General features: G+C 40.1%; 3 protein-coding genes, 17 non-coding genes and 6 pseudogenes across 19 annotated transcripts in view; 24 read left to right on the top strand and 2 right to left on the bottom strand.

The window, feature by feature from the left end:
- The window catches only part of LOC144422696 (uncharacterized), a 486,406-nt gene that overhangs the window by 367,467 nt on the left and 101,173 nt on the right, over window positions 1-17,766 (top strand). The gene's annotated exons all lie outside the window — the stretch shown is intronic.
- LOC120332866 (FGFR1 oncogene partner 2 homolog) overlaps window positions 1-17,766 on the bottom strand; it is a 424,145-nt gene that overhangs the window by 86,596 nt on the left and 319,783 nt on the right.
- Window positions 1-17,766, bottom strand: part of LOC120329781 (FGFR1 oncogene partner 2 homolog) — a 443,159-nt gene that overhangs the window by 23,149 nt on the left and 402,244 nt on the right. The gene's annotated exons all lie outside the window — the stretch shown is intronic.
- Window positions 346-508, top strand: LOC144423225 (U1 spliceosomal RNA). Its single transcript, XR_013475719.1, has one exon. It is a non-coding gene; the product is annotated as a U1 spliceosomal RNA (small nuclear RNA).
- On the top strand, window positions 1,109-1,271 carry LOC144423239 (U1 spliceosomal RNA). Its single transcript, XR_013475733.1, has one exon. It is a non-coding gene; the product is annotated as a U1 spliceosomal RNA (small nuclear RNA).
- Window positions 1,848-2,010, top strand: LOC144423456 (U1 spliceosomal RNA). Its single transcript, XR_013475950.1, has one exon. It is a non-coding gene; the product is annotated as a U1 spliceosomal RNA (small nuclear RNA).
- On the top strand, window positions 2,600-2,762 carry LOC144423520 (U1 spliceosomal RNA). The gene has a single exon (XR_013476014.1). It is a non-coding gene; the product is annotated as a U1 spliceosomal RNA (small nuclear RNA).
- LOC144423119 (U1 spliceosomal RNA) lies at window positions 3,353-3,515 on the top strand. Its single transcript, XR_013475613.1, has one exon. It is a non-coding gene; the product is annotated as a U1 spliceosomal RNA (small nuclear RNA).
- On the top strand, window positions 4,106-4,268 carry LOC144423214 (U1 spliceosomal RNA). The gene has a single exon (XR_013475708.1). It is a non-coding gene; the product is annotated as a U1 spliceosomal RNA (small nuclear RNA).
- On the top strand, window positions 4,804-4,954 carry LOC144423554 (U1 spliceosomal RNA; annotated as a pseudogene).
- LOC144423318 (U1 spliceosomal RNA) lies at window positions 5,546-5,708 on the top strand. The gene has a single exon (XR_013475812.1). It is a non-coding gene; the product is annotated as a U1 spliceosomal RNA (small nuclear RNA).
- On the top strand, window positions 6,244-6,394 carry LOC144423555 (U1 spliceosomal RNA; annotated as a pseudogene).
- On the top strand, window positions 6,986-7,148 carry LOC144423215 (U1 spliceosomal RNA). Its single transcript, XR_013475709.1, has one exon. It is a non-coding gene; the product is annotated as a U1 spliceosomal RNA (small nuclear RNA).
- On the top strand, window positions 7,685-7,835 carry LOC144423556 (U1 spliceosomal RNA; annotated as a pseudogene).
- LOC144423319 (U1 spliceosomal RNA) lies at window positions 8,427-8,589 on the top strand. Its single transcript, XR_013475813.1, has one exon. It is a non-coding gene; the product is annotated as a U1 spliceosomal RNA (small nuclear RNA).
- Window positions 9,125-9,275, top strand: LOC144423559 (U1 spliceosomal RNA; annotated as a pseudogene).
- Window positions 9,876-10,038, top strand: LOC144423506 (U1 spliceosomal RNA). The gene has a single exon (XR_013476000.1). It is a non-coding gene; the product is annotated as a U1 spliceosomal RNA (small nuclear RNA).
- Window positions 10,638-10,800, top strand: LOC144424092 (U1 spliceosomal RNA). Its single transcript, XR_013476456.1, has one exon. It is a non-coding gene; the product is annotated as a U1 spliceosomal RNA (small nuclear RNA).
- Window positions 11,336-11,486, top strand: LOC144423557 (U1 spliceosomal RNA; annotated as a pseudogene).
- LOC144423320 (U1 spliceosomal RNA) lies at window positions 12,078-12,240 on the top strand. The gene has a single exon (XR_013475814.1). It is a non-coding gene; the product is annotated as a U1 spliceosomal RNA (small nuclear RNA).
- LOC144423558 (U1 spliceosomal RNA) lies at window positions 12,776-12,926 on the top strand (annotated as a pseudogene).
- LOC144423508 (U1 spliceosomal RNA) lies at window positions 13,527-13,689 on the top strand. The gene has a single exon (XR_013476002.1). It is a non-coding gene; the product is annotated as a U1 spliceosomal RNA (small nuclear RNA).
- LOC144424093 (U1 spliceosomal RNA) lies at window positions 14,289-14,451 on the top strand. The gene has a single exon (XR_013476457.1). It is a non-coding gene; the product is annotated as a U1 spliceosomal RNA (small nuclear RNA).
- LOC144423181 (U1 spliceosomal RNA) lies at window positions 15,043-15,205 on the top strand. The gene has a single exon (XR_013475675.1). It is a non-coding gene; the product is annotated as a U1 spliceosomal RNA (small nuclear RNA).
- On the top strand, window positions 15,741-15,903 carry LOC144423513 (U1 spliceosomal RNA). Its single transcript, XR_013476007.1, has one exon. It is a non-coding gene; the product is annotated as a U1 spliceosomal RNA (small nuclear RNA).
- LOC144423337 (U1 spliceosomal RNA) lies at window positions 16,496-16,658 on the top strand. Its single transcript, XR_013475831.1, has one exon. It is a non-coding gene; the product is annotated as a U1 spliceosomal RNA (small nuclear RNA).

Consider the following 17,766-nt stretch of genomic DNA (forward strand, 5'->3'; position numbering starts at 1 on the left):
TATCCAACCGTCTCTAGATTGATTCCTTATTTGCAGTTCCACATTCAGATTGTGTTGCCATTGATTGAGCAATAGAATGAGCGCCAAGATTTGGAAGTATCATTGTTTGCTGTCCAAGGTACGTATTGGGGTTCAGCTACATTCTGCATCGGATGGCAAAGAACTCGCGATGTATCACATAAAAGATTTGAACGCAATGAATCGTATTCTACGTTACTGACAGACGAATCAATTAAAATTGCAAATTTTGCACATAACGTTTTTATTGTTGAGATTGTTGAGAACTTCTTCTCAACATTTAGCATAGAACATTCATTCATGATGCGCAACCAATCGTCACAAATCATACTTACCTGACGAGGCAGTCAACCGCGATCATGAAGACGGTTCTGCCTAGGCGAGGTTTAGTCATTGCACCCAGACTAAATTGACCCTAGCGATTATCCCAAATGTAGATAACTCGGTCGTGTAATTTCTGCTAGTGGGGACTGCGTTCGCGCTATCCCTTTTATATATTTGCTTACGACCAATATCCTGTTAGCTTACGAGTTAGGTCAATGAGCGGCCACGTTGCTTTCATTAGTTGTGGCCGTATTGATCCTCGTTTGGGTGTGGTATATTTCTCATGACCAATCATACAATCCATTCATTGATATTATTCCATGACATGCCTTGCCATTATCCAAGTTATTTCCTTTATCCAACCGTCTCTAGATTGATTCCTTATTTGCAGTTCCACATTCAGATTGTGTTGCCATTGATTGAGCAATAGAATGAGCTCCAAGATTTGGAAGTATAATTGTTTGCTGTCCAAGGGTACGTATTGGGGCTGTGGCTCTTTGTTTATAGTTTATTATTTTAAACCCTGGCTCTTTGCTATTTCTTGTAAAGTTGTTCAGCTTCATTCTGCATCGGATGGCAAAGAACTCGCGATGTATCGCATAAAAGATTTGAACGCAATGAATCGTATTCTACGTTACTGACAGACGAATCAATTAAAATTGCAAATTTTGCACATATCGTTTTTATTGTTGAGATTGTTGAGAACTTCTTCTCAACGTTTAGCATAGAACATTCATTCATGATGCGCAACCAATCGTCACAAATCATACTTACCTGACGAGGCAGTCAACCGCGATCACGAAGACGGTTCTGCCTAGGCGAGGTTTAGTCATTGCACCCAGACTAAATTGACCCTAGCGATTATCCCAAATGTAGATAACTCGGTCGTGTAATTTCTGCTAGTGGGGACTGCGTTCGCGCTATCCCTTTTATATATTTGCTTACGACCAATATCCTGTTGGCTTACGAGTTAGGTCAATGAGCGGCCACGTTGCTCTCATTAGTTGTGGCCGTATTGATCCTCGTTTGGGTGTGGTATATTTCTCATGACCAATCTTACAATCCATTCATTGATATTATTCCATGACATGCTTTGCCATTATCCAAGGTATTTCCTTTATCCAACCGTCTCTAGATTGATTCCTTATTTGCAGTTCCACATTCAGATTGTGTTGCCATTGATTGAGCAATAGAATGAGCGCCAATATTTGGAAGTATAATTGTTTGCTGTCCAAGGTACGTATTGGGGCTGTGGCTCTTTGTTTATAGTTTATTATTTTAAACCCTGGCTCTTTGCTATTTCTTGTAAAGTTGTTCAGCTTCATTCTGCATCGGATGGCAAAGAACTCGCGATGTATCACGTAAAAGATTTGAACGCAATGAATCGTATTCTACGTTACTGACAGACGAATCAATTTGCACATATCGTTTTTATTGTTGAGAACTTCTTCTCAACATTTAGCATAGAACATTCATTCATGATGCGCAACCAATCGTCACAAATCATACTTACCTGACGGGGCAGTCAACCGTGATCACGTAGGCGGTTCTGCCTAGGCGAGGTTTAGTCATTGCACCCAGACTAAGTTGACCCTAGCGTTTATCCCAAATGTGGATAACTCGGTCGTGTAATTTCTGCTAGTGGAGACTGCGTTCGCGCTATCCCTTTTGTATATTTGCTCACTACCAATAATCCTGTTGGCTTTCGAGTTAGGTCAATGAGCGGCCACGTTGCTTTCATTAGTTGTGGCCGTATTGATCCTCGTATGGGTGTGTTATATTTCTTATGACCAATCTTACAATCCATTTATTGATATTATTCCATGACATGCCTTGCCATTATCCAAGTTATTTCCTTTATCCAACCGTCTCTAGATTGATTCCTTATTTGCAGTTCCACATTCAGATTGTGTTGCCATTGATTGAGCAATAGAATGAGCGCCAAGATTTGGAAGTATCATTGTTTGCTGTCCAAGGTACGTGACTCTTTGTTTATAGTTTAATATTTCAAACCCTGGCTCTTTGCTATTTCTTGTAAAGTTGTTCAGCTACATTCTGCATCGGATGGCAAAGAACTCGCGATGTATCACATAAAAGATTTGAACGCAATGAATCGTATTCTACGTTACTGACAGACGAATCAATTAAAATTGCAAATTTTGCACATATCGTTTTTATTGTTGAGATTGTTGAGAACTTCTTCTCAACATTTAGCATAGAACATTCATTCATGATGCGCAACCAATCGTCACAAATCATACTTACCTGACGAGGCAGTCAACCGCGATCACGAAGACGGTTCTGCCTAGGCGAGGTTTAGTCATTGCACCCAGACTAAATTGACCCTAGCGATTATCCCAAATGTAGATAACTCGGGCGTGTAATTTCTGCTAGTGGGGACTGCGTTCGCGCTATCATTTTCTATATATTTGCTTACGACCAATATCCTGTTAGCTAACGAGTTAGGTCAATGAGCGGCCACGTTGCTTTCATTAGTTGTGGCCGTATTGATCCTCGTTTGGGTGTGGTATATTTCTTATGACCAATCTTACAATCCATTCATTGATATTATTCCATGACATGCCTTGCCATTATCCAAGTTATTTCCTTTATCCAACCGTCTCTAGATTGATTCCTTATTTGCAGTTCCACATTCAGATTGTGTTGCCATTGATTGAGCAATAGAATGAGCGCCAAGATTTGGAAGTATCATTGTTTGCTGTCCAAGGTACGTATCGGGGCTGCGGCTCTTTGTTTATAGTTTAATATTTCAACCCCTGGTCCTTGCTATTTCTTGTAAAGTTGTTCAGCTTCATTCTGCATCGGATGGCAAAAAACTCACGATGTATCACATAAAAGATTTGAACGCAATGAATCGTATTCTATGTTACTGACAGGCGAATCAATTAAAATTGCAACTTCTGCACATATCGTTTTTATTGTGGAGAACTTCTTCTCAACGTTTAGCATAGAACATTCATTCATGATGCGCAACCAATCGTCACAAACCATACTTACCTGACGAGGCAGTCAACCGCGATCACGAAGGCGGTTCTGCCTAGGCGAGTTTTAGTCATTGCACCCAGACTAAATTGACCCTAGCGATTATCCCAAATGTGGATAACTCGGTCGTGTAATTTCTGCTAGTGAGGACTGCGTTCGCGCTATCCCTTTTGTATATTTGCTCACGACCAATATCCTGTTGGCTTACGGGTTAGGTCAATGAGCGGCCACGTTGCTTTCATTAGTTGTGGCCGTATTGATCCTCGTTTGGGTGTGGTATATTTCTCATGAACAGTTTTACAATCCATTCATTGATATTACTCCATGACATGCCTTGCCATTATCCAAGTTATTTGCTTTATCCAACCGTCTCTAGATTGATTCCTTATTTGCAGTTCCACATTCAGATTGTGTTGCCATTGATTGAGCAATAGAATGAGCGCCAAGATTTGGAAGTATAATTGTTTGCTGTCAAAGGGTACGTATTGGGGCTGTGGCTCTTTGTTTATAGTTTATTATTTGAAACCGTGCTCTTTGCTATTTCTTGTAAAGTTGTTCAGCTTCATTCTGCATCGGATGGCAAAGAACTCGCGATGTATCACATAAAAGATTTGAACGCAATGAATCGTATTCTACGTTACTGACAGACGAATCAATTAAAATTGCAACTTTTGCACATATCGTTTTTATTGTTGAGAACTTCTTCTCAACATTTAGCATAGAACATTCATTCATGATGCGCAACCAATCGTCACAAATCATACTTACCTGACGGGGGAGTCAACCGTGATCACGTAGGCGGTTCTGCCTAGGCGAGGTTTAGTCATTGCACCCAGACTAAATTGACCCTAGCGATTATCCCAAATGTGGATAACTCGGTCGTGTAATTTCTGCTAGTGGGGACTGCGTTCGCGCTATCCCTTTTGTATATTTGCTCACTACCAATAATCCTGTTGGCTTTCGAGTTAGGTCAATGAGCGGCCACGTTGCTTTCATTAGTTGTGGCCGTATTGATCCTCGTATGGGTGTGTTATATTTCTCATAACCAGTCTTACAATCCATTTTTTGATATTATTCCATGACATGCCTTGCCATTATCCAAGTTATTTCCTTTATCCAACCGTCTCTAGATTGATTCCTTATTTGCAGTTCCACATTCAGATTGTGTTGCCATTGATTGAGCAATAGAATGAGCGCCAATATTTGGAAGTATCATTGTTTGCTGTCCAAGGTACGTATTGGGGTTCCGCTACATTCTGCATCGGATGGCAAAGAACTCGCGATGTATCACATAAAAGATTTGAACGCAATGAATCGTATTCTACGTTACTGACAGACGAATCAATTAAAATTGCAAATTTTGCACATAACGTTTTTATTGTTGAGATTGTTGAGAACTTCTTCTCAACATTTAGCATAGAACATTCATTCATGATGCGCAACCAATCGTCACAAATCATACTTACCTGACGAGGCAGTCAACCGCGATCATGAAGACGGTTCTGCCTAGGCGAGGTTTAGTCATTGCACCCAGACTAAATTGACCCTAGCGATTATCCCAAATGTAGTGTAATTTCTGCTAGTGGGGACTGCGTTCGCGCTATCCCTTTTATATATTTGCTTACGACCAATATCCTGTTAGCTTACGAGTTAGGTCAATGAGCGGCCACGTTGCTTCCATTAGTTGTGGCCGTATTGATCCTCGTTTGGGTGTGGTATATTTCTCATGACCAATCTTACAATCCATTCATTGATATTATTTCATGACATGCCTTGCCATTATCCAAGTTATTTTCTTTATCCAACCGTCTCTAGATTGATTCCTTATTTGCAGTTCCACATTCAGATTGTGTTGCCATTGATTGAGCAATAGAATGAGCGCCAAGATTTGGAAGTATAATTGTTTGCTGTCCAGGGGTACGTATTGGGGCTGTGGCTCTTTGTTTATAGTTTATTTTTTTAAACCCTGGCTCTTTGCTATTTCTTGTAAAGTTGTTCAGCTTCATTCTGCATCGGATGGCAAAGAACTCGCGATGTATCACATAAAAGATTTGAACGCAATGAATCGTATTCTACGTTACTGACAGACAAATCAATTAAAATTGCAACTTTTGCACATATCGTTTTTATTGTTGAGAACTTCTTCTCAACATTTAGCATAGAACATTCATTCATGATGCGCAACCAATCGTCACAAATCATACTTACCTGACGGGGGAGTCAACCGTGATCACGTAGGCGGTTCTGCCTAGGCGAGGTTTAGTCATTGCACCCAGACTAAATTGACCCTAGCGATTATCCCACATGTGGATAACTCGGTCGTGTAATTTCTGCTAGTGGGGACTGCGTTCGCGCTATCCCTTTTGTATATTTGCTCACTACCAATAATCCTGTTGGCTTTCGAGTTAGGTCAATGAGCGGCCACGTTGCTTTCATTAGTTGTGGCCGTATTGATCCTCGTATGGGTGTGTTATATTTCTCATAACCAGTCTTACAATCCATTTATTGATATTATTCCATGACATGCCTTGCCATTATCCAAGTTATTTCCTTTATCCAACCGTCTCTAGATTGATTCCTTATTTGCAGTTCCACATTCAGATTGTGTTGCCATTGATTGAGCAATAGAATGAGCGCCAATATTTGGAAGTATCATTGTTTGCTGTCCAAGGTACGTATTGGGGTTCAGCTACATTCTGCATCGGATGGCAAAGAACTCGCGATGTATCACATAAAAGATTTGAACGCAATGAATCGTATTCTACGTTACTGACAGACGAATCAATTAAAATTGCAAATTTTGCACATAACGTTTTTATTGTTGAGATTGTTGAGAACTTCTTCTCAACATTTAGCATAGAACATTCATTCATGATGCGCAACCAATCGTCACAAATCATACTTACCTGACGAGGCAGTCAACCGCGATCATGAAGACGGTTCTGCCTAGGCGAGGTTTAGTCATTGCACCCAGACTAAATTGACCCTAGCGATTATCCCAAATGTAGTGTAATTTCTGCTAGTGGGGACTGCGTTCGCGCTATCCCTTTTATATATTTGCTTACGACCAATATCCTGTTAGCTTACGAGTTAGGTCAATGAGCGGCCACGTTGCTTCCATTAGTTGTGGCCGTATTGATCCTCGTTTGGGTGTGGTATATTTCTCATGACCAATCTTACAATCCATTCATTGATATTATTCCATGACATGCCTTGCCATTATCCAAGTTATTTCCTTTATCCAACCGTCTCTAGATTGATTCCTTATATGCAGTTCCACATTCAGATTGTGTTGCCATTGATTGAGCAATAGAATGAGCGACAAGATTTGGAAGTATAATTGTTTGCTGTCCAGGGGTACGTATTGGGGCTGTGGCTCTTTGTTTATAGTTTATTATTTTAAACCCTGGCTCTTTGCTATTTCTTGTAAAGTTGTTCAGCTTCATTCTGCATCGGATGGCAAAGAACTCGCGATGTATCACATAAAAGATTTGAACGCAATGAATCGTATTCTACGTTACTGACAGACGAATCAATTAAAATTGCAACTTTTGCACATATCGTTTTTATTGTTGAGAACTTCTTCTCAACATTTAGCATAGAACATTCATTCATGATGCGCAACCAATCGTCACAAATCATACTTACCTGACGGGGGAGTCAACCGTGATCACGTAGGCGGTTCTGCCTAGGCGAGGTTTAGTCATTGCACCCAGACTAAATTGACCCTAGCGATTATCCCAAATGTGGATAACTCGGTCGTGTAATTTCTGCTAGTGGGGACTGCGTTCGCGCTATCCCTTTTGTATATTTGCTCACTACCAATAATCCTGTTGGCTTTCGAGTTAGGTCAATGAGCGGCCACGTTGCTTTCATTAGTTGTGGCCGTATTGATCCTCGTATGGGTGTGTTATATTTCTCATAACCAGTCTTACAATCCATTTTTTGATATTATTCCATGACATGCCTTGCCATTATCCAAGTTATTTCCTTTATCCAACCGTCTCTAGATTGATTCCTTATTTGCAGTTCCACATTCAGATTGTGTTGCCATTGATTGAGCAATAGAATGAGCGCCAATATTTGGAAGTATCATTGTTTGCTGTCCAAGGTACGTATTGGGGTTCCGCTACATTCTGCATCGGATGGCAAAGAACTCGCGATGTATCACATAAAAGAAATTGAACGCAATGAATCGTATTCTACGTTACTGACAGACGAATCAATTAAAATTGCAAATTTTGCACATAACGTTTTTATTGTTGAGATTGTTGAGAACTTCTTCTCAACATTTAGCATAGAACATTCATTCATGATGCGCAACCAATCGTCACAAATCATACTTACCTGACGAGGCAGTCAACCGCGATCATGAAGACGGTTCTGCCTAGGCGAGGTTTAGTCATTGCACCCAGACTAAATTGACCCTAGCGATTATCCCAAATGTAGTGTAATTTCTGCTAGTGGGGACTGCGTTCGCGCTATCCCTTTTATATATTTGCTTACGACCAATATCCTGTTAGCTTACGAGTTAGGTCAATGAGCGGCCACGTTGCTTCCATTAGTTGTGGCCGTATTGATCCTCGTTTGGGTGTGGTATATTTCTCATGACCAATCTTACAATCCATTCATTGATATTATTTCATGACATGCCTTGCCATTATCCAAGTTATTTTCTTTATCCAACCGTCTCTAGATTGATTCCTTATTTGCAGTTCCACATTCAGATTGTGTTGCCATTGATTGAGCAATAGAATGAGCGCCAAGATTTGGAAGTATAATTGTTTGCTGTCCAGGGGTACGTATTGGGGCTGTGGCTCTTTGTTTATAGTTTATTTTTTTAAACCCTGGCTCTTTGCTATTTCTTGTAAAGTTGTTCAGCTTCATTCTGCATCGGATGGCAAAGAACTCGCGATGTATCACATAAAAGATTTGAACGCAATGAATCGTATTCTACGTTACTGACAGACGAATCAATTAAAATTGCAACTTTTGCACATATCGTTTTTATTGTTGAGAACTTCTTCTCAACATTTAGCATAGAACATTCATTCATGATGCGCAACCAATCGTCACAAATCATACTTACCTGACGGGGGAGTCAACCGTGATCACGTAGGCGGTTCTGCCTAGGCGAGGTTTAGTCATTGCACCCAGACTAAATTGACCCTAGCGATTATCCCACATGTGGATAACTCGGTCGTGTAATTTCTGCTAGTGGGGACTGCGTTCGCGCTATCCCTTTTGTATATTTGCTCACTACCAATAATCCTGTTGGCTTTCGAGTTAGGTCAATGAGCGGCCACGTTGCTTTCATTAGTTGTGGCCGTATTGATCCTCGTATGGGTGTGTTATATTTCTCATAACCAGTCTTACAATCCATTTATTGATATTATTCCATGACATGCCTTGCCATTATCCAAGTTATTTCCTTTATCCAACCGTCTCTAGATTGATTCCTTATTTGCAGTTCCACATTCAGATTGTGTTGCCATTGATTGAGCAATAGAATGAGCGCCAATATTTGGAAGTATCATTGTTTGCTGTCCAAGGTACGTATTGGGGTTCAGCTACATTCTGCATCGGATGGCAAAGAACTCGCGATGTATCACATAAAAGATTTGAACGCAATGAATCGTATTCTACGTTACTGACAGACGAATCAATTAAAATTGCAAATTTTGCACATAACGTTTTTATTGTTGAGATTGTTGAGAACTTCTTCTCAACATTTAGCATAGAACATTCATTCATGATGCGCAACCAATCGTCACAAATCATACTTACCTGACGAGGCGGTCAACCGCGATCATGAAGACGGTTCTGCCTAGGCGAGGTTTAGTCATTGCACCCAGACTAAATTGACCCTAGCGATTATCCCAAATGTAGTGTAATTTCTGCTAGTGGGGACTGCGTTCGCGCTATCCCTTTTATATATTTGCTTACGACCAATATCCTGTTAGCTTACGAGTTAGGTCAATGAGCGGCCACGTTGCTTCCATTAGTTGTGGCCGTATTGATCCTCGTTTGGGTGTGGTATATTTCTCATGACCAATCTTACAATCCATTCATTGATATTATTCCATGACATGCCTTGCCATTATCCAAGTTATTTCCTTTATCCAACCGTCTCTAGATTGATTCCTTATATGCAGTTCCACATTCAGATTGTGTTGCCATTGATTGAGCAATAGAATGAGCGACAAGATTTGGAAGTATAATTGTTTGCTGTCCAGGGGTACGTATTGGGGCTGTGGCTCTTTGTTTATAGTTTATTATTTTAAACCCTGGCTCTTTGCTATTTCTTGTAAAGTTGTTCAGCTTCATTCTGCATCGGATGGCAAAGAACTCGCGATGTATCACATAAAAGATTTGAACGCAATGAATCGTATTCTACGTTACTGACAGACGAATCAATTAAAATTGCAAATTTTGCACATATCGTTTTTATTGTTGAGATTGTTGAGAACTTCTTCTCAACATTTAGCATAGAACATTCATTCATGATGCGCAACCAATCGTCACAAATCATACTTACCTGACGGGGCAGTCAAACGTGATCACAAAGACGGTTCTGCCTAGGCGAGGTTTAGTCATTGCACCCAGACTAAATTGACCCTAGCGATTATCCCAAATGTAGAAAACTCGGTCGTGTAATTTCTGCTAGTGGGGACTGCGTTCGCGCTATCCATTTTATATATTTGCTTACAACCAATATCCTGTTAGCTTACGAGTTAGGTCAATGAGCGGCCACGTTGCTTTCATTAGTTGTGGCCGTATTGATCCTCGTATGGGTGTGTTATATTTCTTATGACCAATCTTACAATCCATTTATTGATATTATTCCATGACATGCCTTGCCATTATCCAAGTTATTTCCTTTATCCAACCGTCTCTAGATTGATTCCTTATTTGCAGTTCCACATTCAGATTGTGTTGCCATTGATTGAGCAATAGAATGAGCGCCAAGATTTGGAAGTATCATTGTTTGCTGTCCAAGGTACGTATCGGGGCTGCGGCTCTTTGTTTATAGTTTAATATTTCAACCCCTGGTCCTTGCTATTTCTTGTAAAGTTGTTCAGCTTCATTCAGCTTCATTCTGCATCGGATGGCAAAAAACTCACGATGTATCACATAAAAGATTTGAACGCAATGAATCGTATTCTATGTTACTGACAGGCGAATCAATTAAAATTGCAACTTTTGCACATATCGTTTTTATTGTGGAGAACTTCTTCTCAACGTTTAGCATAGAACATTCATTCATGATGCGCAACCAATCGTCACAAACCATACTTACCTGACGAGGCAGTCAACCGCGATCACGAAGGCGGTTCTGCCTAGGCGAGGTTTAGTCATTGCACCCAGACTAAATTGACCCTAGCGATTATCCCAAATGTGGACAACTCGGTCGTGTAATTTCTGCTAGTGGGGACTGCGTTCGCGCTATCCCTTTTATATATTTGCTCACGACCAATATCCTGTTGGCTTACGGGTTAGGTCAATGAGCGGCCACGTTGCTTTCATTAGTTGTGGCCGTATTGATCCTCGTTTGGGTGTGGTATATTTCTCATGAACAATCTTACAATCCATTCATTGATATTACTCCATGACATGCCTTGCCATTATCCAAGTTATTTGCTTTATCCAACCGTCTCTAGATTGATTCCCTATTTGCAGTTCCACATTCAGATTGTGTTGCCATTGATTGAGCAATAGAATGAGCGCCAATATTTGGAAGTATCATTGTTTGCTGTCCAAGGTACGTATTGGGGTTCCGCTACATTCTGCATCGGATGGCAAAGAACTCGCGATGTATCACATAAAAGAAATTGAACGCAATGAATCGTATTCTACGTTACTGACAGACGAATCAATTAAAATTGCAAATTTTGCACATAACGTTTTTATTGTTGAGATTGTTGAGAACTTCTTCTCAACATTTAGCATAGAACATTCATTCATGATGCGCAACCAATCGTCACAAATCATACTTACCTGACGAGGCAGTCAACCGCGATCATGAAGACGGTTCTGCCTAGGCGAGGTTTAGTCATTGCACCCAGACTAAATTGACCCTAGCGATTATCCCAAATGTAGTGTAATTTCTGCTAGTGGGGACTGCGTTCGCGCTATCCCTTTTATATATTTGCTTACGACCAATATCCTGTTAGCTTACGAGTTAGGTCAATGAGCGGCCACGTTGCTTCCATTAGTTGTGGCCGTATTGATCCTCGTTTGGGTGTGGTATATTTCTCATGACCAATCTTACAATCCATTCATTGATATTATTTCATGACATGCCTTGCCATTATCCAAGTTATTTTCTTTATCCAACCGTCTCTAGATTGATTCCTTATTTGCAGTTCCACATTCAGATTGTGTTGCCATTGATTGAGCAATAGAATGAGCGCCAAGATTTGGAAGTATAATTGTTTGCTGTCCAGGGGTACGTATTGGGGCTGTGGCTCTTTGTTTATAGTTTATTTTTTTAAACCCTGGCTCTTTGCTATTTCTTGTAAAGTTGTTCAGCTTCATTCTGCATCGGATGGCAAAGAACTCGCGATGTATCACATAAAAGATTTGAACGCAATGAATCGTATTCTACGTTACTGACAGACGAATCAATTAAAATTGCAACTTTTGCACATATCGTTTTTATTGTTGAGAACTTCTTCTCAACATTTAGCATAGAACATTCATTCATGATGCGCAACCAATCGTCACAAATCATACTTACCTGACGGGGGAGTCAACCGTGATCACGTAGGCGGTTCTGCCTAGGCGAGGTTTAGTCATTGCACCCAGACTAAATTGACCCTAGCGATTATCCCACATGTGGATAACTCGGTCGTGTAATTTCTGCTAGTGGGGACTGCGTTCGCGCTATCCCTTTTGTATATTTGCTCACTACCAATAATCCTGTTGGCTTTCGAGTTAGGTCAATGAGCGGCCACGTTGCTTTCATTAGTTGTGGCCGTATTGATCCTCGTATGGGTGTGTTATATTTCTCATAACCAGTCTTACAATCCATTTATTGATATTATTCCATGACATGCCTTGCCATTATCCAAGTTATTTCCTTTATCCAACCGTCTCTAGATTGATTCCTTATTTGCAGTTCCACATTCAGATTGTGTTGCCATTGATTGAGCAATAGAATGAGCGCCAATATTTGGAAGTATCATTGTTTGCTGTCCAAGGTACGTATTGGGGTTCAGCTACATTCTGCATCGGATGGCAAAGAACTCGCGATGTATCACATAAAAGATTTGAACGCAATGAATCGTATTCTACGTTACTGACAGACGAATCAATTAAAATTGCAAATTTTGCACATAACGTTTTTATTGTTGAGATTGTTGAGAACTTCTTCTCAACATTTAGCATAGAACATTCATTCATGATGCGCAACCAATCGTCACAAATCATACTTACCTGACGAGGCAGTCAACCGCGATCATGAAGACGGTTCTGCCTAGGCGAGGTTTAGTCATTGCACCCAGACTAAATTGACCCTAGCGATTATCCCAAATGTAGTGTAATTTCTGCTAGTGGGGACTGCGTTCGCGCTATCCCTTTTATATATTTGCTTACGACCAATATCCTGTTAGCTTACGAGTTAGGTCAATGAGCGGCCACGTTGCTTCCATTAGTTGTGGCCGTATTGATCCTCGTTTGGGTGTGGTATATTTCTCATGACCAATCTTACAATCCATTCATTGATATTATTCCATGACATGCCTTGCCATTATCCAAGTTATTTCCTTTATCCAACCGTCTCTAGATTGATTCCTTATATGCAGTTCCACATTCAGATTGTGTTGCCATTGATTGAGCAATAGAATGAGCGACAAGATTTGGAAGTATAATTGTTTGCTGTCCAGGGGTACGTATTGGGGCTGTGGCTCTTTGTTTATAGTTTATTATTTTAAACCCTGGCTCTTTGCTATTTCTTGTAAAGTTGTTCAGCTTCATTCTGCATCGGATGGCAAAGAACTCGCGATGTATCACATAAAAGATTTGAACGCAATGAATCGTATTCTACGTTACTGACAGACGAATCAATTAAAATTGCAAATTTTGCACATATCGTTTTTATTGTTGAGATTGTTGAGAACTTCTTCTCAACATTTAGCATAGAACATTCATTCATGATGCGCAACCAATCGTCACAAATCATACTTACCTGACGGGGCAGTCAAACGTGATCACAAAGACGGTTCTGCCTAGGCGAGGTTTAGTCATTGCACCCAGACTAAATTGACCCTAGCGATTATCCCAAATGTAGAAAACTCGGTCGTGTAATTTCTGCTAGTGGGGACTGCGTTCGCGCTATCCATTTTATATATTTGCTTACAACCAATATCCTGTTAGCTTACGAGTTAGGTCAATGAGCGGCCACGTTGCTTTCATTAGTTGTGGCCGTATTGATCCTCGTATGGGTGTGTTATATTTCTTATGACCAATCTTACAATCCATTTATTGATATTATTCCATGACATGCCTTGCCATTATCCAAGTTATTTCCTTTATCCAACCGTCTCTAGATTGATTCCTTATTTGCAGTTCCACATTCAGATTGTGTTGCCATTGATTGAGCAATAGAATGAGCGCCAAGATTTGGAAGTATCATTGTTTGCTGTCCAAGGTACGTATCGGGGCTGCGGCTCTTTGTTTATAGTTTAATATTTCAACCCCTGGTCCTTGCTATTTCTTGTAAAGTTGTTCAGCTTCATTCAGCTTCATTCTGCATCGGATGGCAAAAAACTCACGATGTATCACATAAAAGATTTGAACGCAATGAATCGTATTCTATGTTACTGACAGGCGAATCAATTAAAATTGCAACTTTTGCACATATCGTTTTTATTGTGGAGAACTTCTTCTCAACGTTTAGCATAGAACATTCATTCATGATGCGCAACCAATCGTCACAAACCATACTTACCTGACGAGGCAGTCAACCGCGATCACGAAGGCGGTTCTGCCTAGGCGAGGTTTAGTCATTGCACCCAGACTAAATTGACCCTAGCGATTATCCCAAATGTGGACAACTCGGTCGTGTAATTTCTGCTAGTGGGGACTGCGTTCGCGCTATCCCTTTTATATATTTGCTCACGACCAATATCCTGTTGGCTTACGGGTTAGGTCAATGAGCGGCCACGTTGCTTTCATTAGTTGTGGCCGTATTGATCCTCGTTTGGGTGTGGTATATTTCTCATGAACAATCTTACAATCCATTCATTGATATTACTCCATGACATGCCTTGCCATTATCCAAGTTATTTGCTTTATCCAACCGTCTCTAGATTGATTCCCTATTTGCAGTTCCACATTCAGATTGTGTTGCCATTGATTGAGCAATAGAATGAGCGCCAAGATTTGGAAGTATAATTGTTTGCTGTCCAAGGGTACGTATTGGGGCTGTGGCTCTTTGTTTATAGTTTATTATTTTAAACCCTGGCTCTTTGCTATTTCTTGTAAAGTTGTTCAGCTTCATTCTGCATCGGATGGCAAAGAACTCGCGATGTATCACATAAAAGATTTGAACGCAATGAATCGTATTCTACGTTACTGACAGACGAATCAATTAAAATTGCAACTTTTGCACATATCGTTTTTATTGTTGAGAACTTCTTCTCAACATTTAGCATAGAACATTCATTCATGATGCGCAACCAATCGTCACAAATCATACTTACCTGACGGGGCAGTCAACCGTGATCACGTAGGCGGTTCTGCCAAGGCGAGGTTTAGTCATTGCACCCAGACTAAATTGACCCTAGCGATTATCCCAAATGTGGATAACTCGGTCGTGTAATTTCTGCTAGTGGGGACTGCGTTCGCGCTATCCCTTTTGTATATTTGCTCACTACCAATAATCCTGTTGGCTTTCGAGTTAGGTCAATGAGCGGCCACGTTGCTTTCATTAGTTGTGGCCGTATTGATCCTCGTATGGGTGTGTTATATTTCTCATGACCAATCTTACAATCCATTTATTGATATTATTCCATGACATGCCTTGCCATTATCCAAGTTATTTCCTTTATCCAACCGTCTCTAGATTGATACCTTATTTGCAGTTCCACATTCAGATTGTGTTGCCATTGATTGAGCAATAGAATGAGCGCCAAGATTTGGAAGTATCATTGTTTGCTGTCCAAGGTACGTATTGGGGTTCAGCTACATTCTGCATCGGATGGCAAAGAACTCGCGATGTATCACATAAAAGATTTGAACGCAATGAATCGTATTCTACGTTACTGACAGACGAATCAATTAAAATTGCAAATTTTGCACATATCGTTTTTATTGTTGAGATTGTTGAGAACTTCTTCTCAACATTTAGCATAGAACATTCATTCATGATGCGCAACCAATCGTCACAAATCATACTTACCTGGCGAGGCAGTCAACCGCGATCACGAAGACGGTTCTGCCTAGGCGAGGTTTAGTCATTGCACCCAGACTAAATTGACCCTAGCGATTATCCCAAATGGAGATAACTCGGTCGTGTAATTTCTGCTAGTGGGGACTGCGTTCGCGTTATTTTTTTTTATATATTTGCTTACGACCAATATCCTGTTAGCTTACGAGTTAGGTCAATGAGCGGCCACGTTGCTTTCATTAGTTGTGGCCGTATTGATCCTCGTTTGGGTGTGGTATATTTCTCATGACCAATCTTACAATCCATTTATTTATATTATTCCATGACATGCCTTGCAATTATCCAAGTTATTTCCTTTATCCAACCGTCTCTAGATTGATTCCTTATTTGCAGTTCCACATTCAGATTGTGTTGCCATTGATTGAGCAATAGAATGAGCGCCAAGATTTGGAAGTTTAATTGTTTGCTGTCCAAGGGTACGTATTGGGGCTGTGGCTCTTTGTTTATAGTTTATTATTTTAAACCCTGGCTCTTTGCTATTTTTTGTAAAGTTGTTCAGCTTCATTCTGCATCGGATGGCAAAGAACTCGCGATGTATCACATAAAAGATTTGAACGCAATGAATCGTATTCTACGTTACTGACAGACGAATCAATTAAAATTGCAAATTTTGCACATATCGTTTTTATTGTTGAGAACTCCTTCTCAACATTTAGCATAGAACATTCATTCATGATGCGCAACCAATCGTCACAAATCATACTTACTTGACGGGGCAGTCAAACGTGATCACGTAGGCGGTTCTGCCTAGGCGAGGTATAGTCATTGCACCCAGACTAAATTGACCCTAGCGATTATCCCAAATGTGGATAACTCGGTCGTGTAATTTCTGCTAGTGGGGACTGCGTTCGCGCTATCCCTTTTGTATATTTGCTCACTACCAATAATCCTGTTGGCTTTCGAGTTAGGTCAATGAGCGGCCACGTTGCTTTCATTAGTTGTGGCCGTATTGATCCTCGTATGGGTGTGTTATATTTCTTATGACCAATCTTACAATCCATTTATTGATATTATTCCATGACATGCCTTGCCATTATCCAAGTTATTTCCTCTATCCAACCGTCTCTAGATTGATTCCTTATTTGCAGTTCCACATTCAGATTGTGTTGCCATTGATTGAGCAATAGAATGAGCGCCAAGATTTGGAAGTGTAACTTCTGCTGTCTGAGATTGGTTTCTAATTAAGCGAATTAGATAAGTATCTGACTCCAAAAACAGAATATATAGTAGGTTACGTGTTCAAATTGAGATATCTGTTAATTTTATATAACAGTAAGGATCTGACCAATTTGCCTGTAAAGATTTTTATTTCCACGGATAATATATCACAATAAATTTACTTACAATAAAACACACTCACAATCGTGAAAACCAAGTCGGTGATGAATTAGCATTGTTGTATCGAACGAATTGAAATAGAAAAAGCCGGTTGCTGTATCGAACGAATTGAAATAGAAAAGCCGGTTGCTGTATCGAACGAATTGAAATAGAAAAGCCGGGCAAACCACGATCAAAATGTCTATTTAAACGGTAACATCTTTTTCATCTCGCTCGCCAAAAACGGTACCTTTCTTTATTATCCAAAAATCTCGTTTCCCACGGAGCAATTTTTGCTCATATCTAGAATGTTCGGTACCCTTCTTACAATAATTACACTTGTTTATAGGTTACCTGACATGGGAAATATCCATTTTCTCATACACGAGAAAGATCTAGACTCAATATTTCGAATGATCTAGAAAGATCTCTTCAATAATTCGGTTGTTTATGGGTCACCCGACATGGGAAAATATCCATTTTCTCATACACGAGAAAGACTAGAAAGATCTCTTCAATATTTCGATTACGTCAATTATTATATAGAATTTGACTTCCATTATCCAAATTATTGGTTAATTTGTTACACATTCCTGGCACCACAAGTGAAATATTTTAAAAGCACATATTAAAAATTAACCGATAATTGTAGA

The sequence above is a fragment of the Styela clava genome, chromosome 5 (assembly GCF_964204865.1).
Source record: "Styela clava chromosome 5, kaStyClav1.hap1.2, whole genome shotgun sequence".
Taxonomy (NCBI): domain Eukaryota; kingdom Metazoa; phylum Chordata; class Ascidiacea; order Stolidobranchia; family Styelidae; genus Styela; species Styela clava.